The sequence below is a fragment of the Neophocaena asiaeorientalis genome, unplaced genomic scaffold (genome assembly GCF_003031525.2).
Source record: "Neophocaena asiaeorientalis asiaeorientalis breed wild unplaced genomic scaffold, Neophocaena_asiaeorientalis_V1.1 scaffold112, whole genome shotgun sequence".
In the NCBI taxonomy this organism is placed as follows: Eukaryota; Metazoa; Chordata; class Mammalia; order Artiodactyla; family Phocoenidae; genus Neophocaena; species Neophocaena asiaeorientalis.
The window spans coordinates 564,198-585,342 of record NW_020175413.1 but is presented as its reverse complement, the minus strand read 5'-3'; the positions used below and the strand labels follow the sequence as shown (position 1 = coordinate 585,342).

At 40.9% G+C, this 21,145-nt stretch overlaps 1 protein-coding gene across 1 annotated transcript in view; it reads right to left on the bottom strand.

Moving 5' to 3' along the window:
* The window catches only part of CTNND2 (catenin delta 2), a 427,936-nt gene that overhangs the window by 109,464 nt on the left and 297,327 nt on the right, over window positions 1–21,145 (bottom strand). The gene's annotated exons all lie outside the window — the stretch shown is intronic.

Sequence of the window (21,145 nt, the reverse complement as noted above, 5' to 3'; positions counted from 1 at the left end):
GGAGGAGAAGAGGGGGGAGGAGGAGAAGAGGGGAGGGGGAGGAGGAGGAAGCTCTGGTTCAGGAGAAAACAGCACAGAAACAGGACCCAAGTTGTTCCTGGTGAGATGCTTTCCCAATGAGGACCTCCATAAAGTTATGATCCCTCAAAATAATCTCAGCTAAGACACACCTAACACTTAGACCTGTACTAACTCATTTAGTCCTCATCTCAACCCTATGCAGTGGGCACTACTGTTATTCACATTAGACAGATGAGAAAAGGTCACATGTTGTAGATGCTCAGCCAGGTCTTGAACCCAGGGAGCAGTGCCCCAGAGTTGGTGTGATTGACCACCACTCTCATATGCTTCTCAGAAACACAGGATAAGTTAGACAATCTTCACTTATTGTTGATCTGATCCCTTACAAATTCACCAATTCACTTTGGTATAACAATTCATGTTATTATTTTAGTCTTCCAATAACCCATCTGGCACTCCTCTAAACTCCCGAGTTAAAGAGCCTTCTAGTACTGTCAATGGAGCTACTGGACGTTTCAATCTGTTCTTGAGAACTACCTGCCAGGATTTAGCAAATCTGAGAAAAGAAGTCATGTATAATTGGAATGACAATGAGAAAGGCCTTGTGTCAGGAGAGGATGTCTTCTATTTGCATGTGATGGGACAACAATTTGAAATAATAAATGCTGTTTCTTCTCCTCCTTGCCCATGGCTCTTCCTGGAGAGAGGCTCCACCATGATTTGGTTCAATGAGGTGATGTCAGGATGGGACAGATAACAAAGCAGCAAACAGTGTTTAAGGGTAGAAAGCACAGATGCAGGTGAAAGATGGGATAGACTTGAAAGGGAATGAGAATAGACAGAAAATATTATGACCCCTCCTCAGATCCCACACAGAGCTTCCTAGCAGGGGAGAGAAAGGATCCAGGTTGGGGAGGAAGCGAGGGATGTAAAAGTATCTTTGGGGGCTGCCACCTGAAGTGCCCCTGGACAGGTCCTCCTCAGTGTGTGAGAGGCTGGTGATAAAAGCCCTTGGGAGACAGAAGAGCAGAGAGTCGACAGAAGCTCTGCTGCCCTTCCTGGACCTCAGTGCTGGTTGCACAAGACTCAGGAAGTCCCGCCATGAACCATCACGGAGCAGGGGCCGCACAGTAGGAATGGCAACAGGACTTGCTGGGCAGAAGAGGATTCCTGTGGCCCCAGTGTGGCACAGGGTAGCCCCTGAGTGTTTCTGTGGTCTTGAGTGGGTGGGCTGTGTAAGTTAGCCAGAAAAAAAGGCTAAGGATCCGGGGCTGCAGAAGGGTTAGTTGGCCAGGAGGTTGGGATGCATCAGAATGGCAGGCATGGACTGTGCCTGCATCTCAAGGAAGCTGAACAGTGAGGAAGGCAGGTGTGGGCCAGGAGAGCACCTTGGACCAGAGACGGTCCAATCTCCAATTGCCCTGTCCCAGCTGGGAAATCAATAGGACAAGGAGGCTTGTCCTGGGCAAGAGGCAGCATAGGAAAGAAATGATTCCAGACGGAAATGAATACCCAATCTCCATCCCCCACAGGGATACGAATGCCTGTAAGACCCCCAAGCTTAGCAGCAACCACAGGGGGGCAGGAGAAGATGAAGGAAGACAAGCATAAGTGTGGCCAAGTGTTAAACCTTGAGGGACTGGGAAATAGCTGAATTTGATTGAGTTTGCAAGAAGTGTCTAGATTATGTGATTTTTTTTTCCCCTTTTTTTCTTTTTGCATCAGGCAAAACGAGGGCTCCAGGTGACTTTCAAAAGAGAACATTTCTGGTTGTGGATCTGCACTCTTTTTCTGCTTCTCGCTAGCGGATGATGACCCTAAGGGTAGCCTTGGAAGATCACATCTTTACCACACCTTGAAGATGGCAGAACAGCTGTCAGCCTGGGTGAAATAATTCATGGAGGGGAGCTTCCCTCCTCACGCACCTTCCCTTACCTGTTACACCAGAGAAGATAGCTTCCACCTCCTATCTCATTTGAGACCTTGCATATTTGGGGGTCTCTTGGTTACAGCAGCTAGAATTTCTCTAACTAATGAGATGTGCTAGTGTGTTAAAATGAACTGTAATCATTGACTCCTAGCCCTAGGTTTTAACTAGTGATGTTGGAAGTGGGGCTCCTCATCCCTGACCTCTTCCTTGTAAAAACGACCCCTGGGACACCCTTGTGCCTTGTGTGTGTATATGTGTGTGCATATATATATATGTGCATGTGTGTGTATATATATGTATGTACACACCCTTGTGTATATACTCCTATTATAGCATCTATCATGTTTTTTTCTGGGCTTTTTGTTTACATGTTTATTATCGGTACCTGAGGGAAGTTACAAAGTTACATTCAGCTGTCTTCTAATTTCTGGCTCACAGCTGGAGAGTAAAAATGTTTAACTGGTGAAAGAAAATGTCAGGTTGATTTCTAGTACCACGTGTGTATTACTTAAGAACAGCATTCTCCACTGAAAGGCACTAGATAAAAAGGATCAAAGCCATGGCAATTAGCTAGGGTCAGCAAGTTCCAACCACTTCCACAAAAGTGTAATCAGGGTTTGGAGAGATCGTATATTTCTTTGGGAGTCTCTCCTAAAGCCAGACTCATCCCTCAATTCTGCATGTGGGAACAGAACTTTTGATGCAGGGCTTATGAATATTTGCTTGCCCTCAGTGCCGGAAGAACACAATACTGAGTGGCATGTCCTGGGCCACCACAGCTCTGATCATGCTGGGACAGTTAAAATGAAGTTCCCACATTAGAATTCCTCTGTGTCCCCACTGCTCAGGTAATTAACCATGCCGGCTTCCAGGGTAGCCCATGTCTTAAACTGGGCTCAGAAAGGATTTCTTTTATAGTTTTACAGCTGCTCTAGGAATCCTGGGAATTTCCTATAGAGACAGGTTGTACCTGCTAAATACCAAACCAAAATCAACTTTATACGTTATTAGGCCCAAGAGGTTTAAAGATGCTGGCTCACTGTCTTCTCACTAACATTATTGCTGGTGAAAAATCAGCTGTCATCCTTATTTTTGTATGGAACATGTCTTTTGTCCTCTGGCTGTGTTTTTTTTTTTTTTTTTTTTTTCGGTACGCGGGCCTCTCACTGCTGTGGCCTCTCCCGTTGCGGAGCACAGGCTCCGGACGCGCAGGCTCAGCAGCCATGGCTTACGGGCCCAGCCGCTCCGCGGCATGTGGGATCTTCCCGGACCGGGGCACGAACCCGTCTCCCCTGCATCGGCAGGCGGACTCTCAACCTCTGCGCCACCAGGGAAGCCCCTCTGGCTGCTTTTAAGATTTTCTCTTTATTACTGATTTTGAGCCATTTGTTTATGAAGCACCTTGGTATAGTTTCATCATGTTTCTTGGGCTTGGGGTTCCTTGAGCTGCTTGGATATGTGAGTTAGTGGTTTTCACCACTAACTAAATCTTCCATTTGGAAGATTTTCAACCATTATTTCTTCAAATATTTTTTTCTGTTTTCTTTCTCCTTTCTCTCTCCTCTCCTCTGGAAATTCTAATGGCACATATATTAGGCCACTTGAGGCTCACTGATGATCTGTAGGGTTTTTTTTAATCTCTCTGCATTTCGCCTTGTACAGTTTCCACTGCCATCTTTAAACTCATTAATCTTTCTTAAGCAATGTCTAACCTGCTGTTAATCCCATTCCATGTGTGTGTTTTTTTTTTCATTTCAGACAGTTTATTTTCAACTCTAGACATTTTATTTGGGCCTTTTATATATTTTCCACGACTCTAATGAACTTTTTGAACACATGTAGTAGAGTTACAATAACTGCTTGCCTGCTATTTTTAACATCTTTGTTGGCTCTGAATTGGTTCTGAATGGTGGATTTTTCTCCACATTACGAATCACATTTTCCTGTTTATTTGCTTGTACGGTTATTTTCAATTGGATGTCAGACATTACTAATTTTAATGCAATGGGTGCTGGATATTTTTGTACTCCTATAGGTATTTTTAAACTTTATTCAAGGATGCAGTTAATTTACTTGGAAACTATTGATTCTTCTGGGTCTTACTTTTAAGATTTGATAGGAAAGACTAGAGCATATTTAGTCCAGGGCTAATTATACCTCAACACTGAGGCAAGACCTGAGAGTATTCTTCCCAGTGATCCATGAATTATGAGGTTTTCCTATCTGGCACTTGGAAATGCACATTATGCCCATTCCTGTGTAAGTGCCAAGTTTCATTCTGTCTAATCATTTCAGAAGGTTGTTTCTTCAGCGTTGGGTATTTCTCTCACATGCATGCACTGACAGATCTCTGCTGAATATTTGAGGGAGATCCGCTACATATTTCTAGGGTTCTTTCTATGTGTGGCTTTCTCCTCTTTGGTGCTCTGTCCTATAAGCTCTAGTCACCTTGGTCTCCCTAGATACTCAGTTCCATCTCCTTAGCTCAGAGAGTCTGCTGAGCTCCTCCTGGGTTCCTAATCTTTGTGCTGTGGTCTGGAAACTCTCTCAAGACAGTAAGCTGGGACAATCATAGGGCTCACCTTGTTTATTTCCTGTTTCTCAGAGATCAGTTTCTTCATTGACTAATGCTTAGTGTTTTAACAACCATTGTGTCATATATTTCTCTGGCTTGCTGCTATTGTTGTTATTATTACTACTTAAAGGAACTTGGTGCTCCATCTTGGCCTCCTGGGTGGAAGTGGAAATCTCTCAGCTGTAGCTGTTTCTACAGTTTCTGAATGTAATTCTGTAACTTAGCACTTTGCTATTCAATGACAATGATGAAAGTAGAGCCAAACTATCCAAAAATGGGCTTACTCTCTAGTCAGTTTGGATGCATGTGGCATTTCTAATACAGGTGCAGCCCTCGGCATCAGTACTACTTACTGGGGTCTTAGAAGAAACCACTAAATATTGTGGGATTAGAACCAGTGACCTGTGGTGACCCTGGCTCCTCTCTATCTCCTCCTGAGGTTGGGCCCATCCTCATTCTGCCTCAGGCTGGGCATCAGGTCCAACTCAATGTGTTGTCTCTAGGAGCCTGCTGATTGGGCTGGGTCCTCAGATAACCTCTGTGTTTATTTTGGCCCCATTTCTAACCCAATAGGCATGATGCTTCATGTCCCATTTTCATTATGATCTTTCACCACTCTGTTTCTTTGCATTTAAACCTTATGCTTTACATCACACTGTTAACTATGACAAAGACCTTTGCCTTAGATGTTAAACCACGATTTTTACTTTTATTTCTTGCACTCCACTCATCTGCCCTGGTTCACTCTTAATGATACACTAATTGCTAAGCTGAACTAAATTCAATGCCTTCAAAGCATTGCCCCTGTCCTTAGGAACAAGTCTCAAATTTCCCAGTTCTCTTATTTTTTATTCATATGTGCCACATGGCCAGAGATTCTGTTTCCTTCTCAGTAAATCTACATTGCTATCATGTTACTTCATTAAATATTAACAGATTAATATCCAAGTATCTCTTTATTCCATCTTACTTTAAACATAAACGGGCAACTAATACACTCTCTGAGAATAGTCACATTTTAGGGAGAAAACTGACCATACAAAGATATCTAAAATGTTTGACTTAATAGCAAGTACACATATATTTCTACAGTTCTAATCCTGAGTTTTCAGAGAGTTCAGTTACAATAAAAATAACCCATAAATGGGAGTTGAAAGAGCATTCATTCACATTTTGGAACTCCTCAAACTACTATAACCGGCTGTTTTAATATTCTGTGACAAACAAAATCGTTTTACTGTAAATGAGAAAAACGTAACTGAAATCCATGTTAGCTAATAAAATCACTTCACTTTGCTTCTGCCATTATGTTTTTCTGATGCTTGTAAACCAAGTAATGAGTGTTTTAAAGTTTAAAAAGTATTTGGGCCATTATGAAGATCTAGCTTGCTAGTCAATTTGTCACGGAAAAAGAGTGCACGATCGTCCCATAAAGAGAAGTTATTGTTTCAGATGATGAGGTCTATAAAAAGCTCTCTCCATGCAAAATTCTGGTGTTTTACCTTCACATTTCTGCTTTTGTTTGGGCCATAAACCTTAAGGACACTTAAAAACAGGCCACTAAATTTCAACAGTTGCTATAAAAACACATTCTTAGAACCCTAGCTTTTAGATGGTAATGCTGTCTGCATGAAATTTGATGCTGTTTCTGTGTCTTCAGTCAATCTTTTAATTGCTCAGTTTTTGGTTTTTTTTTTTTTTTTACTTAAATCAAGCTTTTTTAAAGTAAGGATTTCTTTGTTTGGTTTTGGTACAATTTATTCTCGATCTTTAAAAAACTGTAACTATTTATCAGTGTTTGGCTTAATGACAATCTTCTCAAATCATTCCTATAGATTATCTATCTTCCCTTCCCACATATTCCCTTGCCATTTAATATGGTACATTAATAAATTATACAAAAGATGATGATAACATGATTGACCTTTAGGCATACTTGTGTATTTGTATTTTGATAAAAAAATTCGTATATAAGTATGTATATTTATAACTATGCACAAATATGTCCTAACGGCCCTTTGCCCTGCCTGAGGACTATTCCATTTGTCTAGAGTTACCAGGAAAGCCAGTGTTTCCTATAAGTAAGGTTGACATCCTGAGACTCAAAATTCTACCTTAACCATTGGGATAAAAGTCTTTTAAAATGTTTTCTGTCTTCTAAAGTTACTAAAGTAACTTTAGTAAAAATTAGTAATAATAATCTAAAGTAATAATTAAACATTTTCTGATAATGGAGGGTCAGCATTATGACCATCCACAATTAGAATAAATGAAACAGCTGAAACCTTGAATGGCCTCTGACATTTTTTTCTTTCTTGCATCTTTGTATTTACTTCTAACTCTTCTATCTTTTCACTTTGCTGTCAGGGTGTCTACTCTACCTTCTTAAGGCAGATCTGTGTGCCTGCTTACAAGAGTAACTCCTTGTATTTTTTAATTTGTTGCTTGAAATCTGATGAGGGCTGGGAAATCTGAGAGTCATAGGTGTTAAACTTTGTCTAAAGTACAGAACAGCTTTTGTGATGTTGATTTCAGCTGTTCCAGACCATTCTGCCTCTTTCTCAGTGGTCTCTATTAGTAATAGAAAAATTTACCAAATCAGTGCATCTGGATATGTGGGGATAAATGTCCTACTGGGGCTAACTGTGCGAACTAATGTTCAGGGTTATGCACTAAAAACAGCCAGCAAGATGTTATTGTTAGAAAATACTGAGAATTTTTATCAGACTTCTTCCATAATTCTCATTATATAACCCAAAGTAGGAGAGAATTTTTGAATATCAAAATAGTATAAATCAGTATAAAATAAATTAGTATAAAATAGTATAAACTATAAATTTATTGTTTTATTACTCTAAACACCTAAAGACCCAGACATATCTCAGCAGCTTTCCCAGCTGACCTGGCTACCTTGAGATACAGAGCCTGTGTCTTTAATTACCAATTTATGTTTATGATAAAAGTTAAATAAACAAAGCAGGATGCAAAGTAGTAGGGGGTTTGTGTTTGATTCCAAATAAAATGCATAGTAAAAAAATGTAATGATAATAAAATTTTATTAATAAAGTGTCTTTCATTTTTTTCTACCTTTTTAATTTTCTGTTTTATTATCCTTATAATTTAGAAATATTAAAAGTTCCAATAATGATTCTGATCTTTGATCACACATAGCCTTTTCCTTTCATTAAAAATAAAGGCAATGAGTATAATGAGGGTAGAAATAAAGTAATAAGTGTAGAAAAAATACTCCCATATTCATTTTTGAGAAAAATCATAGTAAAACAAAAGAATTACTTTATAGTATCAGAGTGGGAATATTAAGTTATTTAACTGCTTATTGGTGTTTATTAATGATTGCTTAAAACATAATCTAAAAGACATATATATCAATACTAAGCTTTCTCACAGATATTTTATGTACATACATATATGTGCACCTGTGTCCATATATATGTATGTATACCTATGAAAACAAAATTGTATTTCAGAATCTGTGTAAGTTCCCTACTTCTGAAAACTTACCTGGAAGAAAATATAGCTTACGTCATATCCTCGCAACAAAAATAGAAGTGTTGATAGAAATAATGAAAAGCTGTTTAACAGTCACAAACAATTTCAAGAATTCTATCACTTATTTTCCAAAAGAAAAATTAAAAATTCATGCCTTCTTTTTCTCAATTATGACACAGCTTAACTCAGTTCAAGGCTAAAGCTCAGAGATGAATGACATCCCATCGACGGGTGACAGCCATCCCATTAAAGGTCGTTTTCATTCAGAGTGTCACTCTATCTCAACTTTATAACAAGGACACTCAATGTGGGGATCTTCCTGTTCTTTCAACCAAAGCCACTTCTAAACCCTTCAAAGCGGACTTTGCACCTGTACACAGCCTATCAATAAAACCAGTCCATCTCTTTTAAATACATAACAAAACAAAATTGAAAGTGAACCAGACTTGTCACATTGCTCCTGCTTCATTATTTGAGACTGGCTCACTGCACCAGATAGAAAGAGAGCACTAGGCTAAGAGAACAGCCCTTTTGTAGATTTGGTGACTTTGATGATGAAACAGGAGTGATATTGTCTTCTCAAAGGAAACCAGCTGGGGGTATTGAATCTCTCGGCTAGCTAGTGCAACAGGAAATGCAAAATTATTTCATTTTTTTCATTTTGTTATCTCCTTAATACTTTTAAGCTATCATTTTCATATAAAGATTTAGATTTTATATAAAGATTTAGAGCTCAACATGGATGGAATTTCCCTCTCATGTAAGAGCCAACATAACGGCGTGAGGTATAGAGAAGTTTTATTTGCACTCTCATTACAACATGTGTCAGACAAACTGTAAAAAGAGCAAAAAAAAAAAAGCTGTGTTATCATTTGCTGGGTTTCATCTCGTTCTTTTCTTCTAACTTCTGTGCAAATAAAACAGGATAAATGGCTAAATCATTAGATAATTTTCTTCCGTTCTGACATGTGATCTATGTAGCTCTTAAATACCTTTTATTACAATCCTTTCTTAGTGGCTACAGAGAGAATCTGAAGGAAATAAAAGGGAAACTGATGTGAATATGGATAGCCTTTGACGGCAACAAAAGAAGTTCAAAGGGGATTCTCTGCTATTTCACAACGCTGATGGCACCCTGGCACATTGACACAGAAGATAAAGAACTATTTCAAAGCCAGTCAGTGTATCCTGCCTTCATCTGGGTACTTTATTCAAACTTTTATTGAGTTAATAGGGAAAGAAGTATCTATCAACTGTCCATTAAAAAATAGATTTTCATCACCTATAAAAGACTGGAAGTCTTCTTTAAAAGTTGTGCTAACACACCTGAGGTCATGTCGCCTAGCCAATCAATACCAACAGGACTACAGGGCAATGGTGACATCAGGATCAGACTGAAGTTGTGAAACAGTTCTGCACGTGAAAACGTTTAATGCCAACCTTCTTCTAGAGTGAGGATCCACGAGAAATCAAGGGATATGCAACTCTTTTACCAAAAAAATGGAAACACATCATTTATAAATTTAAATACAAGATGAATTTATCCTAAAATTTCTTCAAAACTGCCACATGGCTTGAAGACAAGCAGTGGCTAAATCTTTAACACAGTCAAAACACTCATCACACAGCTATTTAGTCCAAAGAACACAGAACTTAAATTTATAAATAAGCCTTATGCAAACTATTTTTGTTTTTGACTGTACCTTAAGGGCATATTACCAAAAATTTTCTAAGAACTTGAAATATGAAAATAATATATAAAGAAACAAAATGTTTTCAGGTCAGGAGGGAGAACTTTCTATGTAATAGAGACAAGGCACAACCAACAAAGTATTTCCAGGAAACCAACAGGGGCAATGCTAGCAGAGTATTTTTTGATTATATTGGCTGCATTATTGCCAAGTTGGGACATATAAACACACACACACACACACACACACACACACACACACACACAGAAGTGTGTGTGTGTGTTTATATATCTTCATTTATCAGGTTTAAGTTTAAAAATCAAACAGAAATTAGACAAAGGGAAAGCAAAAGAAAAAGGAGAAAGGCATTTGTGGTTTTAAAAAGTTTTCTTCCAGCACAGGGGAAATGTTGAGTGAAAATATCCCTTCTTCCTCATAGTTTTACTCCTTAGGCTTGAGAGTTAAATAAATGTTCCTTAATTTTAAGCACAGTTAAAATTTTATCTGTTATATTCTAACGAATAAAACTTGCAAAAGTTCTAACTGTTCTTTTTTTTTTTTTTCTTTTCAGTACGCGGGCCTCTCACTGCTGTGGCCTCTCCCATTGCAGAGCACAGGCTCCGGACGCACAGGCTCAGCGGCCATGGCTCACGGGCCCAGCCGCTCCGCGGCATGTGGAATCTTCGAGGACTGGGGCACGAACCCGTGTTCCCTGTATCGGCAGGCGGACTCTCAACCACTGCGCCACCAGGGAAGCCCGTGTTCTTGGTTCTTAAAGTTAGTACTTAAATGTTCAAATTATACTTTATGCAGGTCATTCATGTTATTAAATAGGAAAAAACCCTGATAATCTCTAGCATTAAAGCTCCTCTTATTCATTGTCTTATTTATAGGAATTGAGAATTTACAAATATACTTCAAGTTTAAGAAGTTAAGGATTGAGTGGGTTATGCCAGAGTATTTTAGATTTTTTCAACAGATAATACTTTGGATTGGGACCTCCCTGGTGGTGCAGTGGTTAAGAATCCACCTGCCAATGCAGGAGACACAGGTTCAAGCCCTTGTCTGGGAAGATCCCACATGCCCCAGAGCAACTAAGTCCCTGCACCCCACTACTGAAGCTACACTCTAGAGCCCACGAGCCACAACTACTGAAGCCCGCACGCCTAGAGCCCATGCTCCGCAACAAGAGAAGCCACCACAATTAGAAGCCCACGCACCGCAATGAAGAGTAGTCCCTGCTTGCCACAACTAGAGAGAGCCCACGTGCAGCAACAAAGATCCAACACATCCAAAAATAAATAATAAAACAATGTTGGGTGGCCCACCCAAATTCATATGTTAAAGCCTAACCCTTAATGTGATGGTATTTAAAGGTGAGGCCTTTGGGAGGTAATTGGGTTTAGATGAGGTCTTGAGGGTGGGGCCCCTATGACGGGATTAGTATCCTGATAAAGAGATGAAGGGACCAGAGCTTTCTCTTTCTGCCATGTAAGGACACAGCAAGAAGATGGCCATCTGTGAATCAGGAAAGAGGCTCTCAATAGACACCAAATCTGCTGGCCCCTTGGACCTCCAGCCTCCAGAACCGTGAGAAAGACATGTCTGTTTGTGTAAGCCACCTGGTCTAGGGCATTTTGTTACAGCAGCCCGAGCTGAGCAGGATAGTAGTGACAGTAAGCACTAAGAAAGTTTGGTGTCAGTGTTACGAGGACCCTCCAGCTACATCCTGGCTGTCCTGCCCTGGAAGCTCTTTTGGGGCCAGGCTGGCAGCAAAGAAGGAGTGTGTAAGGCAGGATTATGCTGACAGTAGATCACAGAACAAACCAACAGACTGACTTGTCATCCCAAGTATCACCACATTCACTAACATATTATCAGCACTTTTGTTTTTCAGTTATATATATATATTTTTTTCAGTTATATATATTTATCAGACTATTTTCCATTATAGGTTATTACAAGATGTTGAACATGGTTCCCTGTGTTATATAGTAAATCCTTATTGCTTATCTATTTTATGTGTAGTATTGATAGCTGGAATCTGTCAATCCCATACTCCTAATTTATCCCTCTCCTCCTTCCCCCTTTGGTAACCATAAGTTTGTTTTCTATGTCTGTGAGTCTATTTCTGTTTTGTAAATAAGTTCATTTGTATCATTTTTTAAGATTCCATGTACAAGCGATATCAAATGATACTGGTCTTTCTCTGACTTACTTCACTCAGTATGACAAACTCTAGGTCCATCCATGTTGCTGCAAATGGCATCATTTCCTTCCTTTTTATGTATCAGTACTTTGCTTGACTGGCTTTAAATGTATGACTGTACAACTAATATCAATAAAACAAATAAGTGAACAGTTTATATCATTCACTATCCAAAATTGTTAGAATTGAAAATATGTATTCTCTCTCCGAGAAGGTAGTGCTCAAACATTTTTAAAAAGGAGGAGAATAAGACGCTCCCATGTTAGAAGCCAAGGGTCTGCTGAAATCTGGACACAGTGGTTTTTGATGTAGTCACGGTCAGGGAAGGAGATACACACTGGCCACTGACTGTAAGGAATGCCTGCTTAGGAAGAAAATCACACAACTGTGGGAATGGGCTCAATGTGTGGGTTTTTTTTTTTTTTTAAAAAAGCCTTTCTTTAGACTGGCTTTTAATACTTTTACTTCTCCTTAGGGCTTAAATTCTATTTTGAAGATTTCTCTCTTAGCTGGTTTGAGGATGGAATCATGGAAGCCATTTGCTCCTCATACGAAAACAGAGGTCTGACTTAGGGATAAAAATCAGAAAGTTCAGGGACCTCCCTGGAGGTCCAGTGGAATGTGCGATCTCAGTGCAGGGGGTGTGGGTTCGATCTCTGGTCGGGGAACTAAGATCCCACGTGCTGCATGGTACCGTCAAAAAAGAAAAAAAAAATCAGAAAGTTCAAAAACCAGAAAGTAAAGATGTCTGTACACTTTACAAAAAGACTGTGTAAATGGATTCTTTAGGGGACGGTGGCTCACGAGATTAATTATTACATTCATAAAAGCCCCTACTGAATGAGAAGAATTAACGAGGGAATTTCAGCTCCTCCCTCTGAAGGAGCTTACAACTACCCCAGTTTCTACTTCCAAGGCACCGGGTTGGGTACCACGGAGATGCTAACAAGACGTTCTCGCCTACATGGAAGAAGGATTTACATTCTGGGAGGAGCGCTGCTAAAATACACAGCTCCTTCTGTCCCATATGTCACAGCCATTCCAGTCTATGTAAAGAAAAGAGCTTTCGCTGCCGTATCTTTGGAACACAAATAGAAAAGGCCTCTTCACCAGCGAAATGCATCTCTAGTGCCTAAATTTCTCTACCAGCGACAGAGAATGACAGTTAGCATGTGTGCAGGCTCACTTTTCTTTTAAAGGGATTTCAGTGACATAAATGGGCCAGAGGTACTGCAAGGGAAAGGGAGTGGATGTGCAGTGACGGGAAAACAGTCTGATTTTAAAATCCCACTCTTGCCTCCCAGCTGAAGTTACACATCACAGAATGTAGGAAGAGAAAATGGCTCTAAAATGGGAAACTGTCAGGGAATGTTCCTTCATGCAGGGTTTGGGTAAATTAGGCTGCAGCCAGTGCTAAATACTTTGAAGAGCCACAACCTAAACACAGTCCATCCACTGTTGGCCACTGTTGCTTGATTTGGTTTGAACAGCAGTTACTAATTGATTTTTGCCCTGACCGTGTTTCATCATCACTTTCAGCTAATGCGGGGAGGGAAGGAGGAAAAGGAGGAGGGCAAGGGAATGGAAGTAATGGTTATTAAGAAAAAAAAACTCCAAGCAACTGTCAAAAGCCAAAAGAGAAATGATTTTTGTGTTGACGCTTGGGAATTTGGAAGGCAAGGGTAGCTCGGGCGTCTGACTTCCCCTGGGAGCTGTTCAGAAGCCGTCGACTACAGGGAGGCTGAACCTACAGAAAGAGAGGACAGAGGTGACGGCCAATGACTCGTATTCATGTGGTACATGTGTCTCCAGGCTCTCCTTGTAAAAGATATGGGGAATTTTGCATTTGAGAGCTTAGAAACCTGTCTTAAAGGTGAGATCGGCTATGGTGTTTCCCAAACAAGCCTTCAGAACAAAAGACGTTCAGGGACAGACTTGCTGACTCACCTCCGTGCCTGTGTGGGCGCACACCCCTCAGGAGAAGGCGGAAGGAGGCGGGTGATGCTGCAGGCTCCAGACATTGGCACAAGGCGGCCACTGTGTTGTGACCACAGAGGAGTGTTATCAAGTCTGGTCTACATCACCGGGCTCGCTCGCCACTTCCCCAAGTCATCCTGATGGAACCAACTGGAACACTAGTAATGCTCACCTAGAATTCTCTCTGCTCCTAACTTCTCATCCACATCTAGGGAAACCTGGGCTATGACTCACCCCACTACCTGCTTTTTCAAGGGACTCTGTCCCTGACTCGCCAACTTCCTTGAGGTAGTCCTGTAGTCTTGTTTGTTTACATCTTTGGTGATACATCCCTCAAAGACAGTCTAATACAGTGGTTTTCAATTGGAGTGATTTTAACACCCAAGGGGATAGCTGGCAATGTCTGGAGACAGTTTTGGTTGTCACAACTAGGGAAAGCAGTGCTATTGATTGGTGTCTACTGGGTAGAAGCCAGTGATGCTGATAAACATCCCACAATGCCCAGGATAGACCTACAACACGGAATTACCCGGCTCCAAATGTCAACAGTGCCAAGGTTGAGAAACCCAGGTCTAGTCTGTAAGACACAGACTATTGACTGATGGCGTGGAGTACCGAATGGTAAAATGTAAACACAAACTAAATGAGACACCCAAAATTGAGCGTTAAGTCTGTAAATCCACTGAAAGTGGAAAAGCAGCATTTCTAGGTGATAGGATAAATTTTATATGAGAGGCGCAGAAGAAGGAGAAGCATCTCACTCATTCACAGGGAGTGGCAAAGGACGGTCACCGCACAAAACCGTGCAGCCGTGGTCTTTGTGGGCGCATGCGATTTATTGCTTTGAGGACATGAAATAGCATGTCTTGAGTCACCAAACTCCTGGCATACGGGGAGGTGACAGCAGAGCGAGACTACACTGCTACCAGCCGTGAGGGATGAGCGGCAGCTGAAATCAGCAGATGATCAGAAAGGAAATGGTATTAAGCCACAAACGAGAAAGTATGGTTACTAATAAGGAAATGGAAACTGCCTGGAAGAAAGAAAAACCACCTGTGATATTAGGAAACGAGGACTTAAAAGCATCAAGCATGTCACAAAGGGGCAGATCCATCAGGTGATAATAAAGCAAATCAAAATGTACTCACACTGTGTGTCACTGGCATCCAGAGTGATTAAGACAAATTTTGGCTATGTCGCCAGAGCCTGAAAAGCATTCTCTGTAAAAGTAAAACTAGATGTTTTACTTTTAAGAATTTATCCCTGAGAAGTGATTAAGGATATAGGCGAGACTTAACTACACGGATGTTGATTGCAGTTTATGTTAGTTAAAATTTGGGAGCAACCTAATTTTCTGATCATCGGGGACTGGTTCATACAACATGGCAGGCCCCTACAATGGAATTCTTGGTAGCCTTTCCATATTCTGGTGTAGATGACTATTTACTGGCAAGGAGAGAGGTCACGCAGAGCCAAGTGATAAAGTGTCTACAACAGCCTGCAGAGCGAGGCAGGGTGGGTGGAGCACCCACACCTGTCCTTCCCTTCAGTGGTGTGCCAGTCACCTGGCTGCAGGTAATCGGGGGCTACACTGTCTGCAGAGAATTTGCAAACAGCAAAATGTATGAAAGTTGGTCTTTCTTATTACCCTGTGCAGACAATTCTAAACCATTTCAATGATAAAATACCCCTCCTTACTGAGGTAGAGAACTCCTACTGCACCCCCTTAGTATGCCACTGTACCCCTTTTCCCTTTGGTTAAGAGAATGCCCAAGGTTCACCTAGGGTCACGGTTGCCCCACAAAAAACACTACACATCCCAGTCACCCCTGCAACTCAGGTGCTAATGTGTCCCGTCCAGATGGAGAGGGTGTAGGCAACAGTGATGTGTGTGACATTCAGCGGGGGCAGTTCTAGAGGAAAGGGTACTCCCCTCTGTCTTCTTGGCTCCATTTCTTCTCCTGGACTCTGGATACAGAGCCATCTTTGGACCATGAGGAGGAGGGCAGCATCCTGAAGAGGTGAGCATGACAGATCTAAGGAGCCTCCGGAGATTCTACAGACCAGAGCTGCCAGCAGCGCCGACTTTTACATTAGCGGGAAACACACTTGTCTTCTCGAAGTCACTATGAACTTGGCTGTCTGATGTGGTATGATGTGTTTTAACTCACACTCCAACCAATATCGTATAATTGTACTTTGAAAGGTTAAACAAAGCTATGCATAAATACAGAGAGAAAGAGATCAGAGAGGATTAGAGGCCCAGGTATAAATTTTTATTGTGGCTCACACTAGAAAGGAAGATGATGGGGGTGTGTGCATTATTTTCTTCTTGTAGCTTATTGCTGTTTTACTCGTATATTATTTACATATCACGTGTACATGTATTTATTAACATAAATATTTATAAAAATTTTTGAAGTGATTTAAATATTTTTATAGATATAATATTTTTACTTATAATTAATATATATTTTGTCTCAAGGAGAAACTTATTTAAAATTTAAGTAAGTTTAAAATTCAAATCTGCAATGTACTGATTTAAACTAACAATAAAATTCATTTTTGTGCTTTGGGACATTGATTGCTATTTTTTTTTGTGCTTTGGGACATTGATTGCTATTTATTCTATTTATTCTCAGAGTCTCACTTCTGGGCCAACAGCATCCATGGGACACAGTGGGCTATGTGTGAGTCTCAATACAAAGTCCTGAAACTCCAAGGAAACTTTTCAGGGTATGGGATTTCATGGCATCTAATCCCATTTATGTATGTCACACACTGACATCTTCAGAACTAAGCATCTTTTAGTCTGGTGTGATCAAAGTACTGCTTCTCCAGGGGTACTTTGAGATACATGCATCTACACTTGTTGACATGAACTGCAAGTTCTCAGATGATTATCAAGATCTAGAGTGTTCATTAGGTTTGCTGGTGATCACAGAGTCAGAAGGTAATAAAATGCAGCACTGCCCTGAGAAGCTGAGGAACAGCCTGAACCACAAACGGAAAGAGAAGGGCTATGCAGCGCTCCTGGCTCACAGCAGCCGTGGGAGGCCAAGTGTCCCAAGAAGACAATGGATGAGGCTGGGACCACTGACTGGCAACAACGCCACAGCAAGAGCTAGAGGCCCAGTGGACCACAGCTGGACTGCCATTCAGCACAGCTGGTGCTGGGCCTTGGGCTAGATGTCAAAGATGGAAAGAAGACCCACACAGTCTTGCCCCTCAGAAAATTCTCCCTCCAGGAGATCAACAGCTGTATGTGACTGACAATGTGATGAGCATTGGAGGAGAAGTTTAAATAAAACCATGCAGATGCAGATTAGAGAAGGATTCACTTTTTACTTGGGAGAACTCTTTAAAGGGTGAAAGTGATGTTTTACTTGGTTTTAAAGGATGATTCTCCAAGGAGTGGAAGAAGGGAAGGGGAACGCTGGATAGAGGAGCAGCGTGAGCATAAGTGAGGAGATGGCCTGCAGGACACTTTTGGGAAAGCATGCAGGTTAAAGGCCTTGAGCTTCTGTGGAGACATCTATAGTCATGGAAGAAATTAAGGGGTCTTAAAGGTTTTACACGGAAGCCCAATACTACTGCTTTTGTGGATAAGATATCATGCTGATATCTCAAGTGAAACTTCCCACAATCTATGCGTTTGGCATCAACAACCTAGAAAAGAGATGAAAAAGAGTAATAATACTTCTCTTAAACTGATCCCAGCTCACTAAACAAAGATTATCAGGAGAGGGAGAAAGTTGATCATATAAAAATGCTGGATCAGAATCACCTTTGAATTCTGATAGGTTTACATCCTCACCCATGTGGCTATATAAATACCCCTGTGAACTAAAAAATTCAGAGGTGATTCAAGCAGAAGAGAGATTTTTGAACTCTAGGGGATCTCGCTTGTTTTACTTCTGTTTTTCACTGCGGGTTTCTCTGTACACAGTCAAGTTCACACAGAGTAGGTCTTGAAGGCCCAGGTCTGCTCGGGCCATCAGCCAGCAGTATCCTGTTACCTCTCATCCATGTTTGAGCACCACTGATCCCCGGACACCATCGCGGGAACCTTGGCCACATGCCAAATCGAAAAACAAAAATGCTTATTTCTACAAAGAGTGGGAAAGCAGCTAAATCAATTTTGTCTGCTGCTATTTCCCTGGACCTCAATCTTCGGATTGCCACCCCTGCCCTGCTCTGCCAGGCTGCTGGCACAAAGCCCTGCCAGCGGCGGTGAGGACTGTGCTGGGTGAGATATGCCTCTTGGCACATGACATGTAGACTGCTTTGGCAGAGGGTCTAATTGAAAAGAGCTACTAGAGAAACCAGTCATTTCTTATAATTCAGCGATAGGCACTGAACACAAAGTCAGAAATTAATGAATTTGCAACGTCCTTTTGGACCAGAATACGATGCACAGAAGTGTCCAATACAGCCACACACAGGGGCTTACATCTGATAGTTCTGTATCATATATTTTCTTGAATTATCCCTATCAAGGATCTAAAAGAAAGTTTGCAAGATTTTTATTATAACTAAATCTGACCTGCAAAGTATAGTATTTTCCAAAGGTACAGAATACCCATGCCCAAGGTGAAAGTCAACATAAATTTCTGGAATTCAGCAAGTGACAGAGTCAATCACTAAACCAATATTATGATTTTCATCACTTTTGCTTCCTGGTAAAACCTCTGGCTCCTCTGTCCTGGTAAGGATCTGCCGTGCATTAGATAACTTTTCATTTTATCTTATGCCTTTCTCTGAGGCAACTCAAATTTAAGAGAAAAAAGCATATACATTTGCATAAGCGAACACTGACTTGGTCAGTTGGTTCCTTTTTGAATATGATTTTAAAATAATATTTGAAAAGATTACAATTGTAATGCCCATTGTAGAAAATTTACAAATACATATAAGAAGAATCAGTCACTATCTTCTATCATCTTTGATGTACTGCACTTTTTCTAAAAAAACGTATTTTTTGTACATGCATAGTTTGAATTTGCATATGACACATATTTTACTAAACTGGCCAGGTTTTATCTGCATTGTATCTATATCTATATACCTCTTTCTTCATTTCACTTTGTATTATACACTTTCTATAATCACTACCTATTCTTTAAAGAGACTGACTTTATGAGCAGTAGAGATTCCAGGGGATGTATTATATCTGACCATTTTTATAGCTGCAAACCTAACACTCCATCTGTTTACATCCTCATTAAGCTTGATACTGAATTTCCTTGCACTTCAAAATATTTTTATATTATGTAGGAGAACAGTTTGAAAACATTTTTTAAAACTATCATTTGGTTGAAATAACTTTGAAGCTTCTTTATAAACAACAAAGTTCCATTGTATTTTAACTTACGGTGGTTTCAGCAAAACTTTCTTAAAGAAATTCTTTTTTTCTCCCTTAAAAGAATATTGTAAGAAGAAAAATGGAACAGACTGTACACATTTTCATTTAGATTTCAGGCAAAAATCATAAGATTCTACTCATCATTTTAGCGGACTGAACTTAGAAAAGAGCTCACTGATGTCATAAATTATGGTTTGAAGTACAGCGTTCTGAGGTGGAATATTGCTCACCATGAGGTTTCATGGAAGCAGCTAAGCACCTTGGAAGAAGGGCTCTATCTTGGGGTGATGTTCATGAATGTTCTCTTCTGACCCCTGGCTTCTCTGGACCCAATCAACTCCTAATCTCACCTGTCATTTGAAAGACCTCAAGCCACGTGAGCACACCTTGGCAGAGTTGGGGAAAGGGTTCAGTGTCGGGGCAGAATCTTATTAAAGGAGACACCAGGGCCAGGCACAGAAGCTATCAGAAGGGTGTGCTTCAAAATCTAAGCCATAGACTAAAGAGAAAACCATGAAATCAGAGTGAATTTAACCTCAGTTTAAAGTTTTTCTTCCTTTCTTTTCTTTCTTCCTCCCTCCCTCCCTCTCTCTTTCCCTCTTTCTTTCTTTCATCCTGCCTGCCAAGGCTAATGTCATATTAATGGACTTCCACAAATCTGATTTCCAAAGTTGCCTGGGCCCATCCCAGAGGTTCTGAATCATTAGGTTGTAGGTGAGATTCAGGTGATTTTGATCACAGGGTAGACTGTAAAGCACTATATTCTTGCCCGTAGGCTTTTCTTCCTTTCAACTTTATTGAGCATGCTTTCCAGGGTAAAGCAGTGTAGGGACTGGGCCCCATGGTATACAATACCACAAAAGGAAACCATGAGAAGAACCCATGTACCTTTGTTAGGCCATCTTTAACTTATTTGATATTGAAAAATATTCAGAACCCATAAGCGTTTGGCGCCCTTAAGTACGAGGTAGGATAACTGAAGTGTGTGACATCACTTAGTATAATACTTGGCACATGGCAGGTGCTGGATAACCACTGCATCCCCCATGGTAGGAGGGTTCTAAGAGGCAGAATTAAGAACCATGGCTCAATACTCCCAAAAGGCTCCTCCAGTTCAGGGGGAGATGGAAGACACAGAGTACTGATCCAGGGCAGGAGAAAAAGCAGGGCTGGGGATTTATTTCTCAGAGTGGAAGGTCACCGTCAAAGAGGCAATGAGCCTGTATCTCCTAAATTATAGGCGTGTTTAAGCTGGAACATACAGATCCAGAAGCTGTAGAAAGACCTGGAGCCTCAGGGGCTACAAACAGCTTGAGAACTGTAACCTACAAAAATGCTAACACTGACACATTCAGGTTAAATGTAGGAATTATATTTAAGGACACATTCCCATTAATCCTTACCATGAATAAAATAGTTCCTTTAACCCTCACTCGGAGTTAAACTTCTCCAAAAATAGTTTAGAAAATAGTGTGCTGTGACCTAAACAGATATTTTTGAAAATTTATTTTGAATTAAAAACCTGGCAAGAGAGCATGTTGGGGATTCTGTCCCACTTTCTCAGTCATCCACTCCTGAGGACAGTCAGATCTTGGGTTTATAGGACCCTCAGCAGCTGGAGATACAACCATAGCGTCCAGGGCAAGGCTGGAGGTATAACCACAGTGTCAGGGGAAGGCTGGGAACATGACCACAGTGTCCGGAGGAGACGGGAAGATCTCAGTAGCAGGGGTTTCTGGCAGCTACAGGACGGGCACTTTTTCTAATTACTCCCTTACCTGGGGGCCTGGTGGGTGAGGGGTTGTACCTCCCAGAGGCTCCCGAGGGGCAGGGATGGAGGCTGTTCTGTTTTTGCCAAGGCTGAGAA